General features: G+C 47.9%; 1 long non-coding RNA gene across 1 annotated transcript; it reads left to right on the top strand.

The window, feature by feature from the left end:
- Window positions 1-1,468: 1,468 nt before the first annotated feature.
- On the top strand, window positions 1,469-3,656 carry LOC144245899 (uncharacterized). Its single transcript, XR_013339467.1, has 2 exons — window positions 1,469-1,612; window positions 3,398-3,656. It is a non-coding gene; the product is annotated as an uncharacterized LOC144245899 (long non-coding RNA).
- The last annotated feature ends 13,086 nt before the right edge of the window (window positions 3,657-16,742 follow it).

Here is a 16,742-nt window from a genome sequence, read left to right as displayed (position 1 = left end):
AACCCAAATTAACTGGTGGGTGCCACAGCAGAGTGTCACATCAATAAGTTTGGGATGTCACAGCAGAGTGTCAGGGGGTGGGAATTCGGAGTGGTTTCTGTGCCCCTGGCAGGACCTGACCCAGCCGGCCGTGAGGAGCTGCGGATCCCGAGGGCAGGAGGAGGAGGAGGAGGAGGAGGAGGAGGAAGAGCGTGTGTAGCCCAGGGCAGAGTGATGCCGCCACCGGGGCCCGGTGCCCGGCTCCGCATGGACGGGGCGGGCGGTGAGCCGCGGTCCCTGCGCACCGCGCTGCTCCGCGCCGCTCCGCACCTTCCCGGGACAGCAGTGGGAGAATCATAGTGAGAAAAAAAAAAAATAAAATAAAAAGAATTTTTTTTTACATTAAAAAAAATTAAAGCCCCGTACTGCTGCGCAGAAAAGGGGTTTGTGCCCTGAGAAGCAGCATCCCCAGCCCGGGGGGTTCCCCCGGCTCTCCCGCGCAAGCGGCCGCGCTGTGGCCGCGGGTGCGCACCCTCAGCTCCGCGCTGGAGCTCCGCGGGGCCTGGGCACCCCTGTCCGCGGGGATCCCTTCACAAAGACCCTTTTGTCTGGCTGTAGGACCACCGGCCCCGGGTTCCGTAGTTTATTGGTTGTAATGACGGATGGAAATAAAAGAAGGTAAAAGAAGGTAAAAGAAGGTAAAAGAAGGTAAAAGAAAGTGGGGGGAGGGGGAAAAAGGAAAATAAAAATTTTAAAGAATTAAAAATAAATTATAAAAAATAAAATAAAATAAAATAAAATAAATAATAATAATAATAATTAATAATAATAATAATAATAATAATAATAAATCCAAGCCCCCGGGCAGGCTGCAGCCCGCCATTCTCTGCAACTTTTTCCCTTCTGAAAATCACACTTCCATTGAACCGTCCCCTAAAATGTGACAATGTTTAACTACCGGAGTTATTGTAAATACGTTTAATCATATAGACTCTTGAGGAAATCTCCCTCCATAAACACGCAATCTCGTCCTTTAAACATGTGTATAATCAGGAAATCTAATTAAAAGCTAATCGGAGGGCCGTGGTGGGTTAATTTGCGCGGGCGCGGGCGGGCTGCGCGGCGGCCCCGGCCGCGGTGACTCCGCTCGGCTTTTCCATCCTGCCCGCATTCCAAACACCGCGTGTCAGGACGAGAGGCAAATGTTGTTTCAGCAGCAAAGTCGTAATAACAAAGCCATTTATGCAAGCACATTAGAGCGGCCGGAATCCTGCCTCTTAGTTAAAATTTTTGAGCCAGAAAATTAAAAACAAATATTTAACTTCGCAATTTGCACCCCCGCGGCTGCCGCCGCCGCGAAACTTTCCGCATGCATATGGATGAAGCCGGCCCCGCGCCCGCCCGGCCGCGGGAGATGCTTTAATGCGCTTTTAAATCAATTAATCGAGGCGCGGAGGGGCCGCGGGTGCGCAGCCCGGGGCGGCTCGGAGCTGTGCCGGGGGTGGCGAGTGCCGGCAGCGCCGCGGAGAGCGGCGGAAACTGCGCGGGGGCCGCGGCCCGGGAGGAGCCCCGCGCTGCTTCCGCGGCCGCGCAGGGAGCCGGGAGAGAAGAGATTCCTGCGGGAATGCGCGCGGTGAGCGCGGAGCGGGGACACCGCGCAGAACCGGCCGGGGGGCGCTGAATTCCAGAGGGATGGGATGGGAATGGGATGGGAATGGGAAGGGAAGGGAAGGGAAGGGAAGGGAAGGGAAGGGAAGGGAAGGGAAGGGAAGGGAAGGGAAGGGAAGGGAAGGGAAGGGAAGGGAAGGGAAGGGAAGGGAAGGGAAGGGAAGGGAAGGGAAGGGAAGGGAAGGGAAGGTAAAATCAAAAAGAAAAAGAAAAAGCAAGAAAGTCAAAAGAGAGACAAACACCAGGCAAGTTGGTTGACGGGGTTTGGTCCCACCTCGGCAGAGCACGGCGGGTTAGGGGCAGAGGGGCAGGGATTGGCACCCCCAGGGACCCAGCTGAGCGCCCACCCGAGCATCCCATTGCAGTGCCCGCATCTCACTGTCACCACAGCTCTCCTGCCCTGACGCCTCTCCCACCGCAGACGAAAACTCCCGCATTTATCCTTCTCTTTCCCCCTCTTTTATTTGCCAACCGAGCATCATTTCTCGGTAAAATTCAATTTAACGAGTGCAGGCTGCATCGAGCGCGCCGGGTCCTGCCGCAGCGGGACGGGGCTTTTGCCGGGGCCATTGGTAATTGCAGCTTTTTGGGGGATTTGGGAGATCCTCAGCATCGACAGCCACTGAGTGTCATTTCCTTGGCTCGCTGGGGAAGTATGGGGAAGTTATTTTTATTGATGTTCTCCTGGTAGATTGTTTTGGCAGTTGCAATTTCCGTGTGACATATCCAGACTCTCCTCCGAAAATCGCGAAAAAAAATAAAAAAGAAAAAGTAAAAGAAAAAAAGCGCCTTGACATTTATCCCCAGCTACTGCCGCTGCTGAGTAACGTTTAATTACAAAACTCGGCTGCGATGCCAACCTGTATCGGTCATTAGGAACCTTTCTTAAAATCTTGTCAGCCTGCAATGAGAAACAGATTTAATGGAGGCAACCACATAGATCCTGGTCTGCCAACTGAAACTGAGACTAAGCAAAAGAGGATAGAAATGCCAAAAAAGCCACCACATTCCCTTCCTAGCAACCAACTCTTTCAGTTTTTTACACATTTTTTTTTTCCCATTCCTGCTCTTCAAACTGCCTTTGAGAAACTGGGCAGGAGCTTTATTTTTAGAAGGTGTTTTGGGGAGGGAGAAACAAGTTTTGTCCGGGGGTGTCGCCTGCGTCGGTCTGGCTGGATTTGTTGGTTGAAGTTTTGGAGAAAGAGGCGATAAGAAATAGAGACGGCCCATGGCGACCCCCCCGTGTCCCCGGCCCCCTGCCCGGTGTCGCGGGTCCCCTCCCCGGGACCCCTGGTCCCGGCTGTCCTTGCAGAGAGGGGACGCCAGGGGGCAAGAGGCGTTCACAAAGGCTGAGCCCTCCATCCCTCCATCCTTCCATCCCTCCTTCTCCCCATCCCTCCATCCTTCCACCTCTCCATCCTTTCAACCCTTCACCCCTCCGTCCTTCTCTCCCCTCTCTCCCACGAGGAGGTTTCGCCGTCTCACGACGGCAAAAGTCGTGTTTCTTATTAAAAACAAAAGGAAAAAAATAAATCCCGCGGTAGAAGTGGTCTGAATTCCCAATCCCCCCCAGCCCTACCTCCACGTGCACCTCGTGGGCACAGCAGCGCTGCCTGGCACGCAGCACAGCCAGGCGGAAACAATATCCAGCAGCCTTGTCAGGAACGGCAGAGTTTATTTAAGCCAGCTATTAATCCTACTTACCTTGCTGCTATTTGGACCTAATCCTATTTCCTCTGTGCATTATAAGGACAGTGAAACGACACATTTTTGTTCTGCTGGCGGATGGAGGCTGGCTGGGAGGAGCACGCCGCCGGTGCCTGGGCTGCCGCCGGAGCCGGAGGAGCGGGATGCGCTCCGCGGGCAGCAGCAGCCTCCAAAGGAAATCACTCAAGGGAAACTTCGCCAGAGACAAAAAAAAACCCACATTCAATTTCCTGACTACTGCTTTCCTGCCCGAGTTATTTATTTTGGCAACCGCACGTTCAATAAATGAAATATTCAATCAACTGGTCTCCGTGCCAGCTCATATGATTCTTTCAGGAGTCCACTTTTTTTTTTTTTTTTTTTTTTAAATTTTATTTTATTTCAGTCCTTAGATAAACTACAGGGAGGGTTCCCATATCCCAGCTTTGCTTGGCAACTGATGCATTACATGGCTTATGAATTTTGCAGACAATGAACCCCAGTGTGGCTGAAGAGGACTGTACACACATCATCTACGTGCCATTTCCCAGGCACCATAGACAGTAGGGCATAAGTATCACTTATTCTTTCATCTTTTTTCACACCTTTTCCTTCCCCAGACTGCCCCAAACACTGAGTTGGGATGTGAAGCTAATGCCAGAGATTTTGCTGCAGAGATGGAAACCACTTAAAATAATCAGATGGCAAAATACCAGGCTCACCCCCGAGAGCAGCATTTGTAATGCTCCTGCCTGGCATTTTATTCCTGGCTTTATCTCCCCGTATCACACAAATCCATACACTGTGTATCATTTCTCTTTGAAATGCCATGAACTTGGTGTTTTAAATCGAACCAGCCTTTTTTTTTCCTTCCTTCCTTTTTTTTTTTTTTTTTTTTAAGGTGCAAAACAATGGAGATTGTCAGAGGGCCCCGGGTTGAGCTTTTCTGCGTGTTCACAAAGCGTTAAAGCTTTATCGAACAAACCGGCTCTGTCTGACCCCGGCCAGACAAAAGGCAAGTTCCATTTTGCTCTGCAGAGCAGAGGGGCACAGAGGGACACAGGGAGGGATGTACAGTAGGGCTGGGTGGGCCACGGGCTGCCCCAAGGCAGCTTTGGGATGTCCTGTCCCCCAGCCACCACCCTGGTGCTGCCAGCCCCGGTCCTTTTGGAGGTGCTCGGCCTCGTGCAGGTGAGGGGCATGGTGCCAGTGCAGCCAGGGAGCAGCCAGCCAGAGAGCTGGCATGGATTTTGCCAGCTCAGCCACGGGTTTTGTGTGATGTTGTGCTGCATTTAGTGCTGCACACCCACCTCAGCCAGCCTCGCCTGAATGGATGTCCACACACCATGAGTGGTCCTGGAGGGTTTGAATTTTTCCTTGAGGCTTTGCATAGAGCAGAACCATTCCATTGCTCCTAAGGTTCACGTGGATGATTTAACATTTCCATAAGGTTTTTTCACAAATTTTGAATAACATGGGAACTTGTTGTCCTGGAGTTGGGCAGCACCAGGGAGGCTGGGAACAGTGGCCAGGCATTAAAGGGAGAAGTGGTCAAAGAGGTAAGAAATGGTCAAAATAGTCTTCTGAGGAACAACACGAGCAGGGGGACAACTGGAAAAGACTGGATCTGTAAATGCTGGTGTCTGGATGTGGGCATCTACATGAGCCTGGGCTCTGTGCTGCCCATCTGAAGCCTCCTTGACCTCCAGCTGCTGGTGTAGAAGAGCACTGGTCTGTTGTAGGCACTTGGTGACATCTACCATCACCACAGCAGTGTCCCAGACACCATTCCAGTGGCACCAGTCTTTGCTAACCTCACCTCTGCTTCACTCACACATAGAGCCCAACGTGGAGACACTGGGTTAAATCCAGCCTAGTGTGTCTGCAGCTTTGACAAAAGTTTGAGCACTGTTTCTACCAGCTGCAGCAGCAGCCAGGCAGCAGATGAGTCAGTTTATTGACAATCACCATGATTCCCATCAGCAGAGATGTGTCTGGAGCACCATGATGTTGAGCAGTGTCAGGCATTTATTTCTGCATCTGCTTCTCCTGTGGGAGGATGAGCACAGAGACATCCTTTGCTGACACCTGGAGCTGAAATGGCCTGCTCAGGAATGGGTGGGAGAAAGCCTCACCTCCTCTGTGTTCGCCAGCTTTGGGTGTTGCTGGTGAAGGCCACTCTATCTCTCCCTTGGGTTTGGGTATTTACAGAGACCCTCCTGCCCTATGCCCACCTCTATCCCACAGGCAGCAGACCAATGCCACAATAACAGAGACCACCTTTCTGCAGGTATATCATGTTCTCACAGTACCAAAGCACCCATAGATTTCCAATCCTGCTCATAAAATATTAATTTCCACAGAGGAGGCCATGACTGTGCTCGTTTTGGGGTTTGTTGAGCGCTGGGTAGCAGGCTTGGGCTGCTCACCCCCCCCAGCAGTGTTTTGCATTACTTGTTAAGGGAAGCTGGCACTCAGTTCTGCTGTCAGTGGAGATTTGTAAGCCTGATTATATTCCTAAGCATATGTTTGGAAATGAGAAGCAGCTCTCAGAAGTCAGAGGAATTGCTCTGATTGCAAATCTCAAGTCAAGAGCAGGGAAGCCTGGCTGAGGGTCTGAGCTCCCTCTTGGAAGAGCCACAGGCAGTGAGTAACAGCTCTGGCTCTTCCCCACTTGGAGGCAAAGTTGAACAGAAACCAGAACAAACACCTTTGTCATCAAAATCCCATAATATTGCAGAAGTGTGTGTGTTGGTGTTTTTTAAGTGCATAAATGATGAGCTATATTACCTGGGTGGGCAAGTGAAGCCTGGCACCATTTCCAGGGTATTTTATGTGTTTTGGAGGACAATCCTAAGGAGAAAGGGAAGTTCACTGAAAGCAGGATGCACCAGATATTCCCCCCAGCAGATGGCTGACTTTGAGTGCTGGAACAAGTGGCCAGGGCTCAGCAGCAGCAGCAGCAGCAGAGGATTGACATCACTTTGCAGGGTTCAGCTCCTCGTGTCACTGGGCTCAGCTGCTGCAAAAGCTCCCTCTGAACAGGAGCCACAGTTCCACTCCCAGAACCAAGCCATCCCTAAAAGAATACCATTTGTTTTGGGACAGCACCACTTCCCTGGAATCAGCCAGATTTGCCTGTCACAAAACTGCCACTACAGAGCAATGATTCTGATCTGTGACCCTCAAAGCAGTGAGAGATTTGAAAGACTGGAAAGTCAAGTGGGTCCTTTGATTGCTCCATGTTAGAAGTGGTGGAAGGTGAATTACCCATGCAGGGTCACGATTCTGCAGCACTCACTCACACACTTTCTGCATTCCCTGCCTCCAAACACACTGGTACTCAAAGCTAGATCACAAAAAATGCTTGAAAAAATTAAATTTGAATTGCATCCCTGTCAGTTTTCACATCTGAAGGAAAGTGCTGCTTACACAGTGAGGACCTTTTTTTTACAAGGGCAGGTAGTGATAGGACAAGGGGGAATGGCTTTAAACTGAAAGAGGACACATTTAGATTGGATATTATTAAGAAATTCTTCACTATCAGAGTGGAGACACATTGAAACTGGTTGCCCAGAGAAGCTGTGCGTGCCCCATCCCTGGAAATGTTCAAGGACAGTTTGGATGGGGCTTTGAGCAGCCTGGCCTAGTGGAAGGTGTCTCTGCCCATGGCACGGGGTTGGAACCAGACAGTTTTTAAGGTCCCAACCCAAACCATTCTATGAGTCTATGACACCAGGACTGAGAGTTGCTGCCTGGAGCAGCTGCCACGCGGTGCCTCCTGTGGTATCTGTCCTTCCAGTGAGCTGTAAATGCCAGCCTCAGGACTGGAATTACTTCCACTTTACACCAGCAAAGGGAATGGGACAATCAGGCTGACTTTGTGTAACTGGGACAAGAGAAAATTCTATTTAAGTTCTGCACCCTGCCAGTGAATCTTGCAGCAGCCTAATTTTTCTATGAATAATGCCTTGGGCAAGGCTTGTGTGGCCCAGAAAAGGAAAGAAAAAGGGTTGAATTTCCTCCATCCTGCTTGTTTGTAACCTCTTTCCCAATGGATGGTGAATCTTGGGAGGTTTGGCCCACTGGTTGCCAAGTCAGGGCTGTGATGCTGGAGAGGGCACCCAGCTGGGCATCTCTGGCACCTGTTGAAGCAAGGAGGGGCAGATTCAGGGACTTGAGAGCTTGTGCAACTAAAAAAGAGCAAAAATTAAAAAAAAAATCATAAAAAAAAATTAATTGAGTAACCTCAAATTACAAATCAATTTGAGGAAATCCCAATCTAGCTGCCGCCACTCTGTGAGCAGTTGAAGCTAAATTCATTGAGCAGACAGCTCTAATTAGCACACAATTGCTCCAACAAGCTCCACGTGGCACTCCCCATGTCAGGTGGGCCTGGTCCTGAGCCATGCCACTCATCAATTTGACCCAAAATACATTGAAGGCAGGGTGTCACTGCACTGAGATCGCTCAGGGGCTGCAGAAAGTCAAACTCCAAATTTCTCTGCTCCAACACCTCTGTGCCACCTTATCCCAGGCACCCCGGGCTGGTTTCTGACCTCATTCATGCCAGTGCAAATCTGCAATAACTTCACGTTAGCCACAGGGTTTATTACAAATTGTCCTTGTGTAAAGAGACCAAAATCTGGTTTATGAAGCTGGCTTCTTTTCCCTCATTCCCACCAAGAAGCCCTTCTGCAGCCAGAGTCAGTGGGACAGCTTTCACCTTTTAACTCAGGGAGAGCTGCCCCCAGCTCACACCGAGGGAAGCAAGGGGCAAACCCATTTCCTCCACAACAGCAGCATTGCCTTGGTGATGCAGGATTTGATTGAGTGAGAAAGGGAAATTTTCTTTGTATAAATACCAGGATAGCACTGCACTGAGGCATGTCAAGTTACTAGAAGGGGATGAAACAGTGCACACACACAAAAAAAAAATCCCTCTCTTTCAGCATTAGTGAAAGATGTGACCTCATTCTTTTCCTGGGGCTGTAGAGAGATATGTGGCATTTTCCTCGTAGAGAAGTGTATTTTTCCTTTGGGAAAGGCTGAAAGACTACTTGGGTAGTGTATTATTTTAGACATATTTTGCATTCCAGCTCTCCCTCAGAGGAGGAAGTTGTTCTCTCTCAATTCTTATTCCCTTGTACTGAGCCACGTTTGATCCAACACGTGGGAGCAGACCCCTGGCTAATGCAAACACAGGCATCCACAAGGCTGTGCTCATTTGCACCTGGAGATTTGCACCTCCATCAAAAATTTCTGGTTTTTCTGTAATCATCTTTAACTCCATCCTTCCTCAAGCATTTTCTCCTTTTTTAACCTGATGTCTTCCACCAGGAGACATTTTCTGATCTCTCCATTGTATTTTCTTGCTGATATCTGGAGCCCAAATCACATTTAGCTCTGTTTGCAAAGTGTGTGGCAGGTAATTCTGTCATGATCTCATACCTTTTGGGCTTCATTGCCCTGAGGAGAGCTTGAAATCTTCCCACTGTGTTGAAAACACTGCTGTAGTGGCAGTTATTGCTCATCCTTAGTGAAGCATTTGAATGAGGCAAAGTTTGTGGGGAGAAATGAAATATTTTTAATGAATAGTATTTTTCATTAGATTGCTTGGGGCACTTGCACACAGCAATGAGCCTGTGGGGTCTGCACCTCTCAGATCTGAAGGAAAGCAATGCAATGCACCTCCTCTGCCTTTCCAGCTCTAACACAACCTCATCTACCCTTCCAGCTTCCCTGACCTACAGCCACTGTCCCTGGAAAGCCTTTTTCTCACCTTGTTGGGCTGGGGCTGCTGATGTGGTTTGGGTGTGAGCAGACAGCTGGGATACCTTGTCCAGGTGTGGACATGGACACTGCAAATGTCACTCCCAAGTGTGTCCCTCAGGCTGCCCTGACAGCCACGGAGAGAGGTGGATGCTTCTAGGGGGTGAAGCCCCTACTCAAAAGCTGCTCAAGCAGATGACTCCTCAATTTTGGGCAGCAGCTGGGAATGCTGGAGGTGAGAGTCTGCCCTGCAAAGTCCCTCTGAAGGGTGAGCTCCACTCCCAGTCCCACCTCAGCCTGGTAAAAATGCTGGGAAAGGGTCCAGTGTGTCCATCCCACTCCTGCAGCCCCCAGGGAAGGCACCTGCATCCAGAGCTGCCCTTTACAAGACAGGTACAACTCAAGCATTTCCAGAATGGTGTCTGAGCAAGCACTGATGGCTTGTGGAGCCACCATTCACTTTTTTTCTGACCCAGGCTTCTCCAGAGAACTGCATTTTTCTCTCGACCCTGGATCTGCCAGGGTATATGCTGTTTTTCCATTCCCCAAACGCTGTTGCAATCATTTCTGCCCAGATTTATCTCATTTCAGTACTGTCTCTTGGGTTTCATCTCTATTAAATCGTTTGGACATTGGGAAGTGGGATTACCCCACTTAGCTGTGGCTGTCTCCAGTGTAAGTGACTCCATGTGTGCTTGTGATCCTGGTGTGCAGGGACCGTGGCATGACAGGAGTGCTTTTGGTGCCAGTTTGGGTACCCACAGGGCAATGGGCAGCTCTGCCAGCTCTGTGCCCCCAAGCAGACAGCCTGGAGTGACTGGTTCCCATCCCTATTGCTCCAAATTTTTTCTCTCTGAGCAACCTGGTCCAGTGCAAGGCATCCCTGCCCATGGCAGGGGATTGGAGCTGGATGATCTTTAATTTTCTTCCAACCCAGGGAGGGTGGAAGAGAAGGGTGAAGGGTGAAACAGGAGATGAAGGGTGGCAGAGGATGCTGAAGCAGGTTTGCTGTCCCAGCTGCTCCTGAGTGTATTATCCTAGCAGCAGGGAAAAGTCTTCATACCACGTTGTACAACAAGATTTTTTTAATGGATGTTAAACCCAAACCCGCCCTAAGTTTCTCTCAAAAGGGCAGATTCTTACAGGGCTCAGTAATGAATTTTCACTGATGCCAGTGTCTAGTGCTGGTTTATAGCAGCTCTAAGAAATCTGTGTAATGTAAGAACAACCAGGGGGGTATTGACTTTAAATACATTGACTTGGTTTGGTTTAAACTGGTATTTTGGATCAAGAATCTTGAAAGAAGGCTTAACACCAAGCTTTTATGGTAATACTTCTCCCTGATGATACCACACCTTTCCCCCAGTTACCACTACAAGTAAAACTAAGAATAAAAGCATTTTTTTAATCTTTACACTTTATATTAAAAAATAACTCTCAATAAACACCTTCCAGGATCACTTTTGACATTAAACATTGATTTCTATGTCTGTTATAAACCTTGAAGAATTGCCTCAGGCACTTGTAATAATCTAAGCATTAGATAGAAGCATTTTCACTATCTAATTATTACCCAGTTTAATACAAGCTGCACTTCAAGAATATTTGAAAAAAGAAATTATCTTTAAAAAAAGAACCCATCCCCCAGCAACTTCACTGTTGCTGTTGAAGCCAGATGCAATACATATCAATGCAGGGAATACAAATTAGACCACCCAATTACACAACTTTTTTGAAAAGCCATCAAAACCTGTACAAAAATGTCATGATCTTCTTTCTAAAAAGGTAAAAATCTCTCCCCATGGCTCTTATTTCCAGAAGAAATAACATCCAGTTTCATTCTTTCCCATTTCCAGAACATGGCTCCTTGCTGAGCACATTTCAGGCACAAGGTTAATGCAGCAAAGGGATTTGTGCACTCCCACATCCAGGGCTGATCCCTGCTTGTTTATATTTGTGATGGATCATTTGTTTTTGCATTTTTTCCCCAAAACAGGGCCTCTAGAAAATTGAAGTTGCGAGCACTTGCCCACAATTCAATTCATATGAGGCTGGTGAGTTACATCCAGGCACAGAACAGAAAATTTCTGTAATAGCCTGCATTTAGTGTCTCCTGTACTTCATACAGCTGTTTCTATAATTTATGTGCACTTATTTAACTTGGCTTTACAATTCTCACTCAAAAGAAAAAAAAAAATATAGAGGAATAAAATACCCAGCAGAGGAAACTGAATACTTGAGCTGGGATTAATCTCATAGAAACACAGAAGGGTTTGTGTTGGAGGGGACCTTAAAAATCATCTGGTTCCAGCCCCCTTCCATGGGCAGGAGTACCTCCCACTATCCCAGGTTGCTCAGAGCCCCATCAAACTTCTCCTTGAACACTTCCAGGGATGGGGCATCCACAGCTTCTCTGGGAAACCTGTGCCAGGGCCTCACCACCCTGATGGTGAAGAATTTCCTCCCAACATCTAATCTAAAGCTGCCCTTTTCCAGTTAAAAGCTATTCCCCTTTGTCCTATAACTACATGCCCTGCAATATTAATGGGGAAAGTGCGAACACTAAATCTAGTGCAATAATGACTTCTTACAGAAGGAAAGCTATATTTTTTTTTCCCTAAATTATGCCAGTGGAGTACTGAAACCCGTTTGTCTCTCGTGGTACTTTTGTCATAAATCCAAAAGGCAATTAGAGCATTTTAAATCTTGCCTGAAGTAACTCTTGATTTACAGATTTTCCTGCACAGCTGTGAACAGCCAAATTTGGCTTAAAATTCTCCAGTGAGACAATGAGAAAGCTCATTTTTTGTTAGATATGTCGATCTCCTTCTATAACCCTGTGAGGAGTTTGGATGCTCCACATCTCAGACTATCAGGCTACTCATTGTACCCTTAAGTGTGGAGTTGGATGTCCAGCTGTGGGCAAAGCTGCTGTTCTCATTTGCTTCTCAGCCAGACATATCTGCAATATTAATGGGGAAAGTTGTAGCAACAAAGACTGAGAAACAACTTCAGAATTGGGCAATATCAAAGGCTTGAACAGAGAATGATGAGCAAGGGTCACTACAAGGTGCCAACCCAAGTTCTGTCCTTTTAGGGACCAGGGATGACATTTACCCCTTGGCAGGCAGAGTTTCCTTCCTTGTCTTTGTCTTCCATGCTTCATTCCAGGAAAACTTTCTGGTGTCGCTGTGGTGCTCACAAACAGGAATGGTACCACTGGGAATCCCCTGCACAGACTTCCATCCATATCCCACTCAGAAGGTTGGTCTGTGATGGACATGGTTTAGTCCAGAGTAGAATCTACCCATGTTCTGTATCTCCCTGGTACAGTGTGCAACCTCTCAGTTGGGTGATGGATGTGCTTGTCTTGCCCCTGTGTGTCCACAGTACCCATGGTTTCAGCTGTGCTGGTTCATCCCATTTATTCAGGGAACAAAATTTCACAGCATGATGATCTATGTCCATTTACAGAAGCTGGGGTGGGAAATTTCAGCCATCTGGTGTAGACTTGGAGCCTTCTTACCTTACAGCTTCCACACTCCATCTCCTTCCTTCTGTGCTTGGATCCACCCCTGCAGTTTTATCTCTGTCAAATATTTTTAAGATATTTGTCCCAGAAGTGTAAATGTTGAAACAATGCTGGCTTCAATGTGATCATTTTGAATTTCTGTGAGTGTGTGGAAAAGCCTCAGGATATGAGATGATGATAGGCACTGAGAAACACCTTTCACTGAAAAGGAGAGTCAGCCACAAGTATTGCCAACAAGCTCTAGAAAAAGTGGACAGAACTAGGTGACAGTTTCCTACTTTTCCCCTGCCTGAGGGGCAGGAGAAGGAGGTGGTCTCCTGAAGCACAACACCAAGAGGGTCACTGAAGGAAGGGAAAGTCCCCACAGTTCTGGTTTGCTCCAACAGCAGAACCTCTATGTGCTTTTTCTGGTGCATCCCCCCGTGCCAGGAAGGAGACACCCACACTTGGACCCTGGGGGTGCCAAGCAAGAGGATAGAGCTCCAGTTCCACCTCTGCTGGCTCCCCTTGCCTGTGGCAAGTGGTGCTGGTCCCGTTCAGCACAGGATGGCTGCTGCCTGCAGCCAGCAGTGCTTTCTGAAGGTGGCAGAAAACTGACGGATCAAAAGTTTAGCCCAGAGGCTGCTGTCAGTTTGCTCAAGCAAATAACTTCATATAGCTTTTAGAGATTGGTGGGATCTCCCTGTGCAGGAGGGAAACATAAATAAGTGGGAAAATGTTCTGGAGAGGGAGACTGACTTCTGCTCCTGGGCCTCCCAGCTGGGTGTGGATGGGGGAAAAGAAAGGGTTGTGGCACTGGAAGTGGGGAAAGCAATAGAGCCAGTGCTGGGCTGGGGCAAATAAGCAGGAGGGGACCCCAAAGGGCACAAAAAAGGGCAGGTCCTGTCACTGAGCATTGCAGAGCAAAGCCAGCCCCACGTAGTTAATTATAATATACATATATTTACACAGCGCACACCTATCCCTCTAGACAGATATACTCAGAGAACAAAACAAGAGCATCTTATTTTGCTATGCTATGCTACACCACCCAGAAAAAGCCAGCCCAGAGCCCTAAGTGCCTGCTGGAGTGACCAGAGCCATTTGCAAGGCACCTGGTACCAAGACACAAGAATCTGTATTTGAACACTTTATCCTAGTGTTCAGTAATTCACTAAACCAGGACAAAGAGCTTTAAACCAACTGTTTGGAAATCAACAGTATTGCAATTCAGACAGACACCTTTCCTCTGCCAGGCCACAGGTTTAATAAACACACCAGGCTGATGCCTGAGCTTACAGAGGATAACCTGTAAGCACTGAGTGACACATTTGACACTTTTTTTGAGCCATACAAGAAATCCCAATTGCTGGAATCAATGTCAAAATTTCTCTCCTTTAGGGTTTTATTTGTAAACTCTCAGCTCTTTGCCTTGGGAGTCAGGGGCAGGGGAGAGGATGGGTGAGAGGTAACTTTCCCAGGAATGTTGTTTTAATGGTGCACTGTTTATGCGATGATTTGGAGTAATATGAAACCTTGACATGCTCAGGTTTTTTTCTTTCAATCTTGCATTACAGGGGTTTGGTTTATTTCCTTTTTATCTCCCTGTGCTTAACAAAATGCAAATGCTAGTTAGGACTTAACAGGGTCCTGACATTGAAAGGACATCACCTGAGAGCAGGTGACTTCCACTTTGAAAGCTCAGACATGGCTTTTTAGTTCTGCTGTGCTGGGACTGCAGCGGTTTATCCTGGATTTTGGCAAGTAGGAGGATACAAATGGGATCAGACCCCAGCCCAGCCCCCCTCCCACACCCTCCTGAGGAAACAGACTCAGGTCCCTGGGCAAGCAGCAAGGGGGACACTGCCAACATGAAGTTCCTGTTTCCACTTGTCCTGGGCTGGCTCTGAAGTTGAGGTCTTGCAATGTGTCCCAGATTGCAAGACAAGATGCATTCCATTTGCCAGTTGCATGGCAGTTGTCTCCTGTTAAGTGAGCAGTTTTCCTTGTCTCTCCCCCAACCAATCCTCTCTCAGGAGAGACATGTGCTGATAATGGGCTATTGAATGTCACTGCATGACTGATAAGAACTGTAATATCCCATTGGGAGATGCTCTGCCCAGAGGGAGGAGCCAAACATTCCTACCTGGATATAATCTGGATTTTTGGGACACCAGACTCAGGTTTTTCTGCTGGATTTCCAGGGGGACTTAAGCCATTCCAATTTGGATGGCTACTAACACCCTGACCAAAAAGGGTGTCAGGTTGTATTCTGACTCTGTCAGTGGTTTTTCTTTTGTATTATTGCATGTATATTTTCTCTTTCACTTTGCCTAATAAATTGTATTTCTGACTTGAAGTCTCTCACTAGTTTTGTTTTCAAACTATAACACAGTGTGATGTTTTTCACTAGTGAGGGTGAAAGCGCTGCAGGGCCACGAGGTGACAAAATTGTTTTTTCTTCCTTTGGTGTTTTGCTTCCTTTGGCGATGGTGACGAAGGGGAGAGGGCACTTCTCACCTCGAGCATTACCTTCAGACTTTGTTTTGACCTCGGTGCTGGGCTTTGGTACCATCCCAGGGCTGAGCCCCCTGGGCAGGGATCCAGGGACAGCTCCTGGGTACGGGCTGCCAGGCAGGAGGGAGCTGTGACTCCGAGTGCTGATCTGGAGATTGGCATCCTTAGCTCAGTTCCAGGTTTGACCTGTAAGGACAAAGACACCACATGCCTGGCAGCGACTGTGCCCTGCCCCGGTGCCAGGCTGCCAGCAGGGGTTTGTTCTTTTGTGCTTAGGGTTTTATTTTTAGGTAGAGCCCAGAGACGCGACGGTGCAGGGAGGCACAGGCAGGGCTTCACCCTCTGGAGCACAGACAGCATTTGAATATGTGATTTCACAAGAATTTTTCTCACACACATTAAAGATTTTGAAGCAAACGCTTCTTAATTACTCAGCTGTGTTATAAACAACGATTTCCGTGGTTGGATGATTGCTGTTGGGATTGTCATCATCATTATTTCTCTGCCTCATGCAGCCCTGGCACATGCAGGGACCAACTTACCTGGTGTTTTCTGTGCCTAAACTATAACATTCCTTATCCCAACAAGCTCTCAATCCACAGAGCCAGATCCACGGGAGAAAGGAGCTATTAGCTACCTTTTGCAATTCAGTCACAAACAGCAAACAGGGCCAGTGCTCTTTTCCAAGGTCACCTGCAAGGTCACTACAGTATCAGTGCTCAACAAATTAGTGCAATACCTGGAAGCTTTACTCCAGTTCCTGGAATGAGGTCCATCATCCCAAGGATCATAAGTGCTTTGTTTTGTGCTAGAGTTCAGGGGACATCCATCATCCAGAAATTGGATTTGTGTTGGTTTGCTCTCAGCCTGGGCTATGTGTCCCCTCAGTGGCGTGGCCACTCCCCAGCTGTTGTGATCCAGCCCTTCCTGGACCATTTTAACCTGTTGATTTGCACTTCCCAAGCCCAGAGCAGTTACATTTAGCAGGTGATTGACATATTGAGGAAGATTTAATTGGATAGGCCCTCTCAGAGACAGCATTACTGGGACTTAGATCCTTTCCACTCAGCTTCTGGAGTCACATGTCAAAAAAGGTTATGAGCAAATTTCCCGCTTGGAAAACCTGATGGGCGACCAATGGCACACAGTTCATTCTCATTAGTGACAGGAAAACACCACGGGTGTTACCTGAATATTTCTGGTCTCTGCCTGCATAAGCAATACCCAGTCTGGTACAGAGTCCCTCTTTTCCAGGACAAGAAATTTGATTTATTACCTGATAATTCATACAGTTCCTGCAGATCACCGTTCACTAACCTCAGGGGGAGCTGGATAAATGTTACAGCCATAAATGCAGGACAGAGGAGGGTCCTCATGCAGGAGGTCTGTGGCACTGGTTTTTAAAATGCTTTTGCTGAATGCTAACAGCTGCTCTTGTAAACCTGCTGCCCAGCGACCCCCCTGCTGACCATGGGGAAAAGATGCCAATCAGATGTTTTGACAAAATTTCACATTTTGGATGTTGAAACATTTCATAATTGTTATTTTGGTGTAATTATGTCAGAAATAAACCCACAAAAACCTCATGAGATCCAACAAGCCAAGTGCA

The sequence above is a fragment of the Lonchura striata genome, chromosome 1, assembly GCF_046129695.1.
Source record: "Lonchura striata isolate bLonStr1 chromosome 1, bLonStr1.mat, whole genome shotgun sequence".
In the NCBI taxonomy this organism is placed as follows: domain Eukaryota; kingdom Metazoa; phylum Chordata; class Aves; order Passeriformes; family Estrildidae; genus Lonchura; species Lonchura striata.
The sequence above is the reverse complement of the archived record's forward strand: the minus strand, read 5'-3'. Positions and strand labels throughout refer to the sequence as shown.